Source organism: Notolabrus celidotus, chromosome 21 (assembly GCF_009762535.1).
Source record: "Notolabrus celidotus isolate fNotCel1 chromosome 21, fNotCel1.pri, whole genome shotgun sequence".
Classification (NCBI taxonomy): Eukaryota; Metazoa; Chordata; class Actinopteri; order Labriformes; family Labridae; genus Notolabrus; species Notolabrus celidotus.
Genome location: NC_048292.1, coordinates 6,254,460 through 6,265,169, shown reverse-complemented (window position 1 = coordinate 6,265,169; position 10,710 = coordinate 6,254,460).

Here is a 10,710-nt window from a genome sequence, read left to right as displayed (position 1 = left end):
GATAAAGGAAGCCAAGGGAGAGCTAGAAAGATTAAAACAGATGTTCCTGACTGAGTGCAACAAACAAGATCACATTCCTCTTTCTATATCTAAAATTTAGCCATTGATTTGCTAAACGGTGTATGCAAAAGCGCAACGCCAGCTATAGCTAACATTGGCCTAAAGGCTGATTTATACTTCTGCGTCATCCCTGCACAGCAGGGACTGACGTGGACATTAGCACCACATACTTGTGCGTCGATGTGTTCATGTCGCGCAGCATTTCTCCACCAAAACGCTTGAGGGCAGTGTGGTCTCCGATACCCTTTGATCTCTGTTTACTTTTCCACAGCGGTTCAGAGCGTGTTATGTTAATCCACAGCTGATGCATGTTGCTGTTTATCAAACAGACATGATTACATGAAGAAAAGAGAGGAGGAGATGAAATACATGGCCGATGTGTGGCCAATGAGCGGGGATCCCGGAAGTGCTGTAAATATGGGAAACACAATGCCGCAGGGCTTGCGGTCTGCGTTGATTCTACGTGTAGTTACATTTTGGAGGAGGTGCACGTCAGCTACATGCGTAGACCTCTGCGTAGGTACAGGAGCTAACCGGACCTCCGGCGTAGGCTACACCGTTGATTCGATTCAGAAGTATGAATCAGCCTTAAGACTAATCTCTATTAGCAGAATCTGTTGCTAGGAACCAGATATTGGGAGGTGTTCTGGTCTTGTTTGTAGTCCAAATATTATGACCCAAAGTCTTGAAGTATGCGTTGGCTGTATGCAGAAAAACAGACTGCAATGCTATCTTCTAACGCATTGTAGGACTAACTTATGTTCCACGTCCAACACCCATACAGATACGGAGCCTTCTGTCTGTGCTCTACGTTCTTTTGGTCCGCATCTGTACTTCTTTTCTGGAAACTTGTAGATATGGACGCGCGTTGCAGTACCACTGGTAATCATGGGGGCAGTGTCGAGCAATGTAGCCAACTCTTCAAAGCCGATGTTTTTCATAAGAGGTCAAACAACTCTTTTAAAAGTGTCCATCTCAGAAATAAAAAATTCACATATTCTCTATTTTCTGCCTTCTAAACATCTTCACCATCATTAAAATGTTAAAACAGGTTTAAACAATGAGCATCAGCAGTGTGCATGCCCTTAAAAAACAATTGAATAATATAACAAAAACATTAAAGAGTAGAGTCTGTGATTCATCCTCTGAGAGTCATGAAATCTGCAAACATCAGCAGTTTTTTTTTTAGATACTTCTGTCTGAGTTTAGTAACTTCTAACCTTTAAATGTTTGGAAACTCTGAAAATAAACTCCAACGCTCTGACACACTGAGCAACTCTGATTATAGAAACCTGTTTCTAACTTTGGCTCTTTGACGTTTGGGGTTGATCTGAGACTCTCTCTCCTGCTCGGTGACACACTGGAGGATTCCTGCGTCACTCCTCCTTTGGGAAAAGCCCCAAAAGCCAAGCGGGTGTTTGGAGCTGTGAGGAGACCAAACCACGGCGGAGGCTGGGCTCGGATCAGTCTGCCTGCGGTGCTCCTCAGTCTGCTGTGTTATTATAATATTATCCAATCAGCCGCGTCTGGCCCCGAGGGATTTACCCCCGATTTTACACAGCTTGTTCGTCTCCCCCCACATCACAAGAGGTCAGCCTGTGAGACGAGCTGATGAGCTGTGATGTGGACGCTCGGCGTGTTAACGAGGCGGCCGCGCAGGTTTACGGGAACACGACTTTCCACTGCAGAAACGTGTCACTAATGATACGTTAGCAGAGTCAATCCCACAATAAATAAATACATGTGGTGAACATATAGATGTACAGAAGCTATTTGTCAAACTGAAGACAAAACCTATTTTCTACAAATTGCCTTTCTTTGCCACAGAGGGGAAAAACTTGTTTGAGGGTCATTTTCAAATACTTCTGCCACCCACGGCTGCTGCACGTCACTGCCACTTAAATAAGCAACATAACTCTGTATATTTTTACACATATTCTATGTGTTTAAATGCAACATTAACTAAAACATAAAGATGTTATCTCTGGCACTAAGGGATTGGTCTTACATAAAGTTCTCTGAAGTTTCTCTACTTTTCACTGAAGTTTTTTCTGGCTTTCCAAATGTGACTTCCATGTCCTTTAGACCTAAATTCACATTTTCTACCAACTTCTAGCACTTCAAACTACTCACATGGTTTCATTTGTATAATTGTCCAAGGATCAAAGGGGTAAATGAATCCAACATTTTACAGAAAAACATCAAAGATGTGAGAAAAGTCGAAACAGATCCGTGCATCAGGAATTCATTTGTCTTCCTTCCTTTCCCAATAAAACAGTAATTCTCCTATTTTTAAGACTGGGCCTTATTTGTGAATATTTATTCGATTACAAATAGAGGCTCAGATTGTTTTGTTTGTTCATTTTATAACAGGAAACAGCTGTTACATCGCTCTCTTTAGGAGAACCAGACTCCATTGATAAAAAACAGCAACTTTACCTCATAGGACTCCAGAGCTGCTGGTCTTGTGCTCCTTCTATTGGTTTGATTGGGTTTTTTTAATCAGACAAATATTGTGTTTAATCTGATGTATTCATTGAACACATCTAAATCACAGAAAACACGAACATGTTGAAGCAGCAGTTGACCAACAGCTGCTGTGTCCCGTGTAAGTTGAAACTGCTGTTTTTTTCAGTGTAGTTTGGTGTTTGTAGAGAGTGATGTAACGACACAACTCATCTTCCTCTTGAACAAAAGGGTCTCTCTCTGTCGGGATAAGGGGTGGGAATTGATAAGATTTTATCAATGTCAATGCCATTACTGATTCTGCTTATCAATCCAATTCCTTATCAATTCTCCTAATGACTCCTGAGTATTTTTTTGAGGGGAAAAAAAGTAGTTCTACACAGTCTTCCACACCAAAAGGAACCATTTTATTTTTTCCAAAACGATGTCTGTACAAGAATGAACATTAACATATTCAACTTGAACGTACTGAACAATAGGTTGACCTCATTCTCGGCCGCATGAGTCCGGACGTGGCCCCTGGAGCCTGGAGGAAAAGACTTTGAATTTGGAGAGGAGAAACGCTTTTCCTCCAGGGGTCATCGCGGAGGTATTTTACCCGCTCTCGGTGCCTCATTTTCGGCCGCATGAGTCCGTACGTGGCCCCTGGAGCCTGGAGGAAAAGACTTTGAATTTGAAGAGGAGAAACGCTTTTCCTCCAGGGGTCATCGCGGAGGTATTTTACCCACTCTCGGTGCCTCATTTTCGGCCGCGTGAGTCCGGACGTGGCCCCTGGAGCCTGGAGGAAAAGACTATGAATTTGGAGAGGAGAAACGCTTTTCCTCAAGGGGTCATCGCGGAGGTATTTTACCCACTCTCGGTGCCTCATTTTCGGCCGTGTGAGTCCAGACATGGCCCCTGGAGCCTGGTGTAAAAATACTTTTAATTTGGAGAGGAATGTTTCCTCGTGGTTGAAGGAGTTCTGTGTCGCAGTGTGACATGACATGATGTCATGCTGGGAAATTAATCGTTAAGAAGAATTGATAACATTTGAGGTGTACAATTCCGATGGAATGGATCAATTGGATCCGGTTTTCGATTGCCACCCCTAGTCAGGATCCTTTCTGTAATGTTGTCAGACACTTAGAATAACAATATTAACCTGTAGGGGACAAAAACAAGAACTTTTAGGGGACTCATTTTGATCCATCAAGGATTATGTTGCAGCCATTACAGACTGTACCTGCCGCAGCATCAACTCATCTACCGGAGATGCAAGTCATTAGACACAAAAATGAGCTAAAAATGGGACTCAGGTTTAAATATACCAGGATTACCATCTCATTAAAAGATACAAATACCTTACACATCAGTCCTTTCACATTCATCTATTCAGATTCAATTATTTTTCATCTTTGACATTCATCCATGAGGAATTAATTTTTCAAGGGGATGCATAATCAAAAATGGACCATTAATAATTAATTGCATTGTAAAGTGACACTCAGTACTCTGTAAGAGCATCATGTTATTCTTTTGTTGTTTTTTATGAACTTCAAATTGAGTACAATCAAGTAAAAAATCAGGCTTTACATCCTGCACTCACTCCATTAATGAATCTGATGTTATGACTCATCAGACATGCTCAAACCGCCTCGTGCACATCCGCTTAAATCAACACGCTGCACTCTGTTATTAGCTGCAGTACTTTATGGAGCTATTTATAGTAGCGTGAGCTGTCTGATTCGCTTCGTGTGGCGGAAAGTCAACTTGGAAAACTGAAGCTAAGTGAATCCAGGCAGACGTCTCCGTGCTGCACACACACACTCTCTCTCTCTCTCTGCTGTCCAACAGATTTATCTCAGCCTGATTCATGAATTTATATCAGTGTTTTGGTGTTCACCATCACCTTCCTGTGTCCTCATTTTCGACATGGAAACATCAGATCCAGGCGGCGCCGAGCTCTGCAGCAGTTAGCTTGGCGTGTCCCTCGCTGCAGTGGAAGAAATGCGGCTTAGGTTACAGAATCGTAGGCGAGCTTAATCTCCCAGGACACCTTTGCACATGGAAACTACAGAGAAGCAGCCACAAGAAAAACAGCTCATCACACATGGACAGTAAATATTGTAGAAGCTCGAAGATCTCTGCAGGAGATTAAAGCTCAGAAAAATGTACAAGCAGTGATGGAAAGTAACTAAGTATATCCAATTTGTGCCACTTTGTTTTTCTACTGAACAACGTTTTCTCAACAGCTATGGAATATTTGAAACTGCATACAAAAGTCAAACCAGGCCTGCTGCTTTAGGTTCTGCTTTTATATTTATGTTTTTTGGAGCATGAAGTGACCATATTTGGACAAGAGGGCGGAGCCTCAGCTGAGAGGGGTTAAGTCTGTAACTTAAATGCTTCTTTCAGCTATATAAAGAGGCTATAATTTAAAAAAGTTACACACTAAACAACAAATTGTGCTTTTTGTGGAGTGCACCCCATGTACAGAGACTGCAGTCTTCACGGTGCTTTTTATAGGATCGATTCCTGATTCCTGGCATGATTTGGTGCATATCATCCGCCACTCTTTCCCCGTATGTCATGTGTCTCTCATGCTGTGTGGTCACTACAGGGAAAACCATAGACTGTATAAATAATGGACGTAGTATCCGTGATGTCACCCATCTGTTTCTGAAGCGCTGTTTTGAAGCCAATCGTCGGTGGCAGCCATATTGGAACTGTTGAACTCCACATAACTTCTGTTGAGCGAGTGTGACGTAAAGAGGCGGGCTTTGAGCCTCCTAGCCAACAGCTACAGTGTTCCTGCCTGTCAATCAAGTCAGCTGTGACCCTCATATTGGAAAACTCGTAATCTCAATATCTTCGAAATTGCTGCGTCAGTGTGTGCCAATCCAGAAATGAGCTATCCAGACTACACTCATCTTTTGAACCAGGCTGTAAACATGTTTATTTCTGCTGTAGAGATCGACTTTTTTGAATTGGTGTGTATGTGGTTTCTGGTACTTCTGGAGCCAGCCTCAAGTGGACACTCAATGAACTGCAGTTTTTTAACACTTCCCCATTGGCTTTAATTCTCTCGGCTGGAGGTTGCCGCTTGGGCAAAAACCCCCTCAACCCTGCCACGCCCCCAAATACTACAACTTTACTGTTTGTAATAAACAACGATACAAGATGGTAGCTGGATTCTTTTTTCGTTTGGTGTGATTTCAAAGGACTTCAGGAAGTTTTCAAGCATTTGTTTTTGTTGCGGATTTGCCAGAGTGTTGAGCTAGGAAAGATCTGAGTTTAGAAAATGCTAAATTGAGGCTAGCCTGGTGCAGATGCTTAGTTTGTTCGTGATAAAACAATGCTAAACAAACACAACACACATGCACTGGACAATGACGTCCTGACTCCCAAGATTGTTTTTTAGGACAACAGTTTTTTGATTTAGAAAGATTCAGCAGTTTTCACAAATTATGTCCAATAAAAAATCTTCATGTCTCTGCGTAAAACAGAAACAGACTTTCAGCATTTGTTTTTGGTGGCTTTCTGATTTGCATACAGACCCCACATTCAGCAGTAATCCTGAGTGTAACAGCGTGATAAAAGAGATTTCTTGTCATCAACATGTTGTGGATGATGAATAGACGTCACACGATACTCATTTAACTTTGTTGTGATTCTGCAGGATGAGGCACTTGTGGAACGTTTCTTGTGTTCCCTGAAGAAGAAGAAAAAAAAAACTCCCCGACTACACTCTGCATGAAATGTGACTGAATTAAATTATGCCTTTAAAGTGGAACCATATTGGGAGAGATGAGAGGGCTGACAGGGGGGATCAGGACAGTAATATATGCTCACTGAGTCAGGGGGGAAAATGGATTCTGGCAGCAGAAACAGAAGAACATTTTAATGCCACACACTCACTCACGACCACTTCTATGGATAAACATGTTTTTATTGTCAAAGAGATGAAAATGAGAGATTATCTTTAAATTCATTGCCTTCAGAGGACTCAAAAGAAGCTTTATTTAGCTTTTTGTCACGTGATGAAGAATCACTGGTACTTAAGTTTGGATGGAAAATACCAAAAGTGTCTGTTTACAGAATGTTATCCTCAGATTGTTCTAATAAAGGCATTAAGGCCTTCATGTCCATGCAAGTTTTTTTTAGTTAAGTCAAAAATCATCTAAATAGCTCTCCACCCTAAAATTACATTTACTATAAGAAGTTTTTTTCTTTTATCTGACAGCCAGAGGAGTGAAGGTAATATGAAGAAACAGAAAATGTTGTTTAACACACAACTTTAGAAACAAGCATCAATGTCCGGTGCAAAAAAATTGAACCAATGGAGAAGTACAAGGTGCAAGTCCCAAAAAATGCAGTTCCTAGAGTGACCACTAGAGGCTGCCTCCTAAAGTGAGTCAATCCCCATAGAGCTCCATGTTAAAATGTCCAACTGTGCAGCAGAAATGAACATGTTGGGATGCCGTTGGCCTAGCGGTCTAGGCCAGGTCTAGGCGGCTATGGGTCAGTGGGTAGAGTCAGTCGTCAAACAATCGGAAGGTTGGCAGTTCGATCCCAACTCCGGCAGTCACATGCCGAAGTGTCCATGAGCAAGACACTGAACCCCGAATTGCTCCCTCTGTTGATCTGAGGTGTGGGAATGTAAAAGAATGAGATTATCTAACACTTATGGTCCCTTACTGTAGCAACCTCTACCATCAGTGAGTGAATGGGTATGAATGGGTGAATTTGACGAGTAGTGTAAAAGCACTTTGAGTGGTCAGAAAGACTAGAAATGCGCTATATAAGTACAAGTCCATTTACCATTTTTACCATTTAGGCGTGCGCCCCATATACAGAGACAATAGCCCTTGTCGCAGAGGTTGTAAGTTCGATTCCAGCCTCGACCATTCACTGCATGTCCTCCCCCACTCTCTACTCCCCACATTTCCTGTCTCTCTTCAGCTGTCCTGTCCATTAAAGGCGAAAATGCCCCCAAAAATAACTTTAAAAAACAGAAGAAATTAACACGTTTACAACCTAGTACAAAATATACTGTTTAACTTATAATTTTGACTGCATTAGGGCAATGTTGTGTTAGTTGGTATTTCCAATATAGCAAACTCCAACTTCATCACACCTCCTCAGAAACCAATGGATGATGTCACTGAAACTACAGACAGATCTATACAGGATATGCTCAGGACCTAAAGACCATTGTCTAATAATGATATGTCCTCTCTGTGCAATGGCCAATTATCAGGGCTTCCTGTTAGCGATTAAGAAGACATCTTAACACATCTTTCCTTTCAGTGTGATTTGCATTGTTCACATCTGACTAGAATGAAGTTGGTGTTAAGACATGACACTTGATTGCTTACTGCACTTGGGTGCAGATCTTTAATTCAAGCTAAATCATGGTTAAGTGAGTGCTGATGGGTTCAATATTGCATTATAGTGGTTTGCATTACGCCTGCTCCACACAGACTGTTTTCATACAAACAGCCAAAGCCTGATGAAAGACAAAGGGATAATACCATTAAGAAGAAAGAAACCAGAACACTTGTTTTCAAGTTTAATTTGGGGCTTTCATGTCTTTACTCAGAGAGGACAGTGGAGAAACTGGGTTGAGAGTGGGGCATGACATGCAACACAGAAAGGCCCATGGGTAGGACTTTAGCCTCGGTGCATGGGGCAAACCATTTAACCGCTAAGCCAAAACAGCACCCCAAACCAGAGTGCCTCTGATACCAAATCCTGGTTCCATGCTTACAGAGTCTACATTTTAAACAACCTTTGTTATACAACCTTTACGCTTTAGTTTGTTCAGAAGTCTTTGAAACTTCACGAATACTTCATACCACTTTCTCTGACTATCTCACAAACTACTTGATCCTGTGTTGTACACATACAGATCCACCCAGGCTGTCATGAAGCATGTGAGATTGTTGTATTTATCTGTGCCTGATGTACATCTCATCTACTTCCTATATCCCGGATATCTGTGCGGCTTTATAAAATGTTAAATTACACCAGCTGTGGGAACTCAAAGATGCTCCAAATGAACCGGACTCACCTCCTTTCCATTAGATCTTGTGCTCATCTCCGTTTGACTCTCGTAACCTAATTCAGTCCGTTTGCAGCTCATTTTAACTCACGTGTGGTCTCTCCCACCTTGGAACAGTTTATCACACCCATGTGTAAATAAACCACTTTCTTCTTATTCGTGTCTTTGATGCACTTTGTTTTTATTGGCTGTGAAGAATCACAAACTTTCAATTAATCCCGAGTGTCTCAAGTTAATGAATTAATCCTGCAGCGACTTCAAAAAGAGATTCATTAGAAGAAGAAGACAGTCGTATCTGCGTTCATATCTTTTCACATCCCCACGATAAACTTAACTGTTTACGCATGTGGAAACATTTTACAGCACCATTTTCATCTCAGTGTGTTCATAAAGAAGAAAGACACTAAATGAAAGCCACACTGTGCTCAGTGATGCAGAGCAGAATGTCTCTATAATAAATGTCCTCTACATTATCTCATTAGCCATGTTAGCGCCTATCTTTAGCCTGCTGTTTGATATTAACATAATCAGACATGAGCCGGACATTTCATCAAGAGTAATCATTTAATTCTGGTTCATTGATGACTAATGCTCCTCTCGCACAGTAAATTGATGTTTTCGTGTTAAAGCTGAACTGTTTCAACGTCCATCATTACATAAGAGTTCATTTCATATCCTGCGAATTCTCAGGATCACGGAAAAAACCAGCTGACGCAACGTGAAGCAGTCAAACAAAAAACATCATGTACTATATAAAAGATGGGACATGGTATCAGTGAAGAAAGCGTATTAGGGTCCAAGGCAAGCGGCAACTTCCGGTCTAAAAATGAGTCCAATATGGAAGTGCTAAAAACTGCAGTTCATTGAGGATCAGCTTGAGGCTGGCTCCGGCAGTACAGGAAACCACATACACACCAATTCAAAAAAGCTGATCTTTATAGCAGAAATAAACATGTTTACAGCCTGGTACAAAAAACGAGTGTAGTCTGGATAGTTCATTTCTTGATCGACACACACTGTACGGGGGGTGAATTTTTGTCTTCCAATGAGAGGCACAGCTGACTTGACTGACAGGCAGGAACACTGTAGCTGTTGGCTAGGAGGCTCAAAGCCCGCCTCTTTACGTCACACTCACTCGACAGCACCACCGACGATCGGCCTCAAAACAGGGCTTCAGAAACAGATGGGGGGCGTCACGGATACTACGTCCATATTTTATACAGTCTATGGTCCAAGGTGGTGGTCAGCATATTGAAAATGTCGACCACAAATTACTTTGTGCTAATCCAGTGGAGCTGAGGTGTGACTTCAGCCTCTCAGCAAACAGATATGATACGCCCACCTGTCAGTGACATCAACTGCGCCCCTGCCTTAGCCGTAAAATTATCAAAACCAGTAAGTTATTTTAAAATATCACCCTCTGGACCGTTATAAAAAAATATTGTACAGTTTTACAAATAGAGAAAGCGAAACAGTTTTTTGTCCCAGGCTGTAAAGTTGGACAATTTAACATGGAGCTCTATGGGGCACGACTCACTTTAGGAGACAGCCTCAGATGGACACAAAGGGAACTGCAGCTTTTTGCACTTCCACATTGTTTTCTTTCTTCTTTTTTTTTTTAACAGAGCTGCCATTTGTCTAAAGTCTTGAGACTGGTCTACCAAGACCGGTCTCGAGACCAGTTATTTCAGGTCTCTGTCTTGTCTCGGAATCGAAAACCTTTTCACTCGGTCTTGTCTCGGACTTGGACTGGGCGGACTCTGTGTTTTATATCAAGACTGGTCGAGACCACCACTGATGCACTCTGTGTCCCTGTCATTACTGTGATAAGAGTAAAAACGAAACTTAAGGAGTCAAAAGAAAGGCAACAAAGACAAAACCAAACCTTGTTTGTTGCTGTCAATAGTTTTCAGAGCAAACTTAAATAAAATAAACAGAAGTCTTTTATTTTGTTAACTTTCATGATGATTTTTCATTGATATATATGGTCTTGGTCTTGTCTCGGTCTTGCCCTGCCTTGGTCTTGGTCTTGACTCGGTCCCTAAATGTCTTGGTCTTGTCTTGGTCTGGGTGCACTCTGGTCTTGGACATGTCTTGGTCTCGGTTAATGTGGTCTTGACTACAACACTACAAATTGAGGT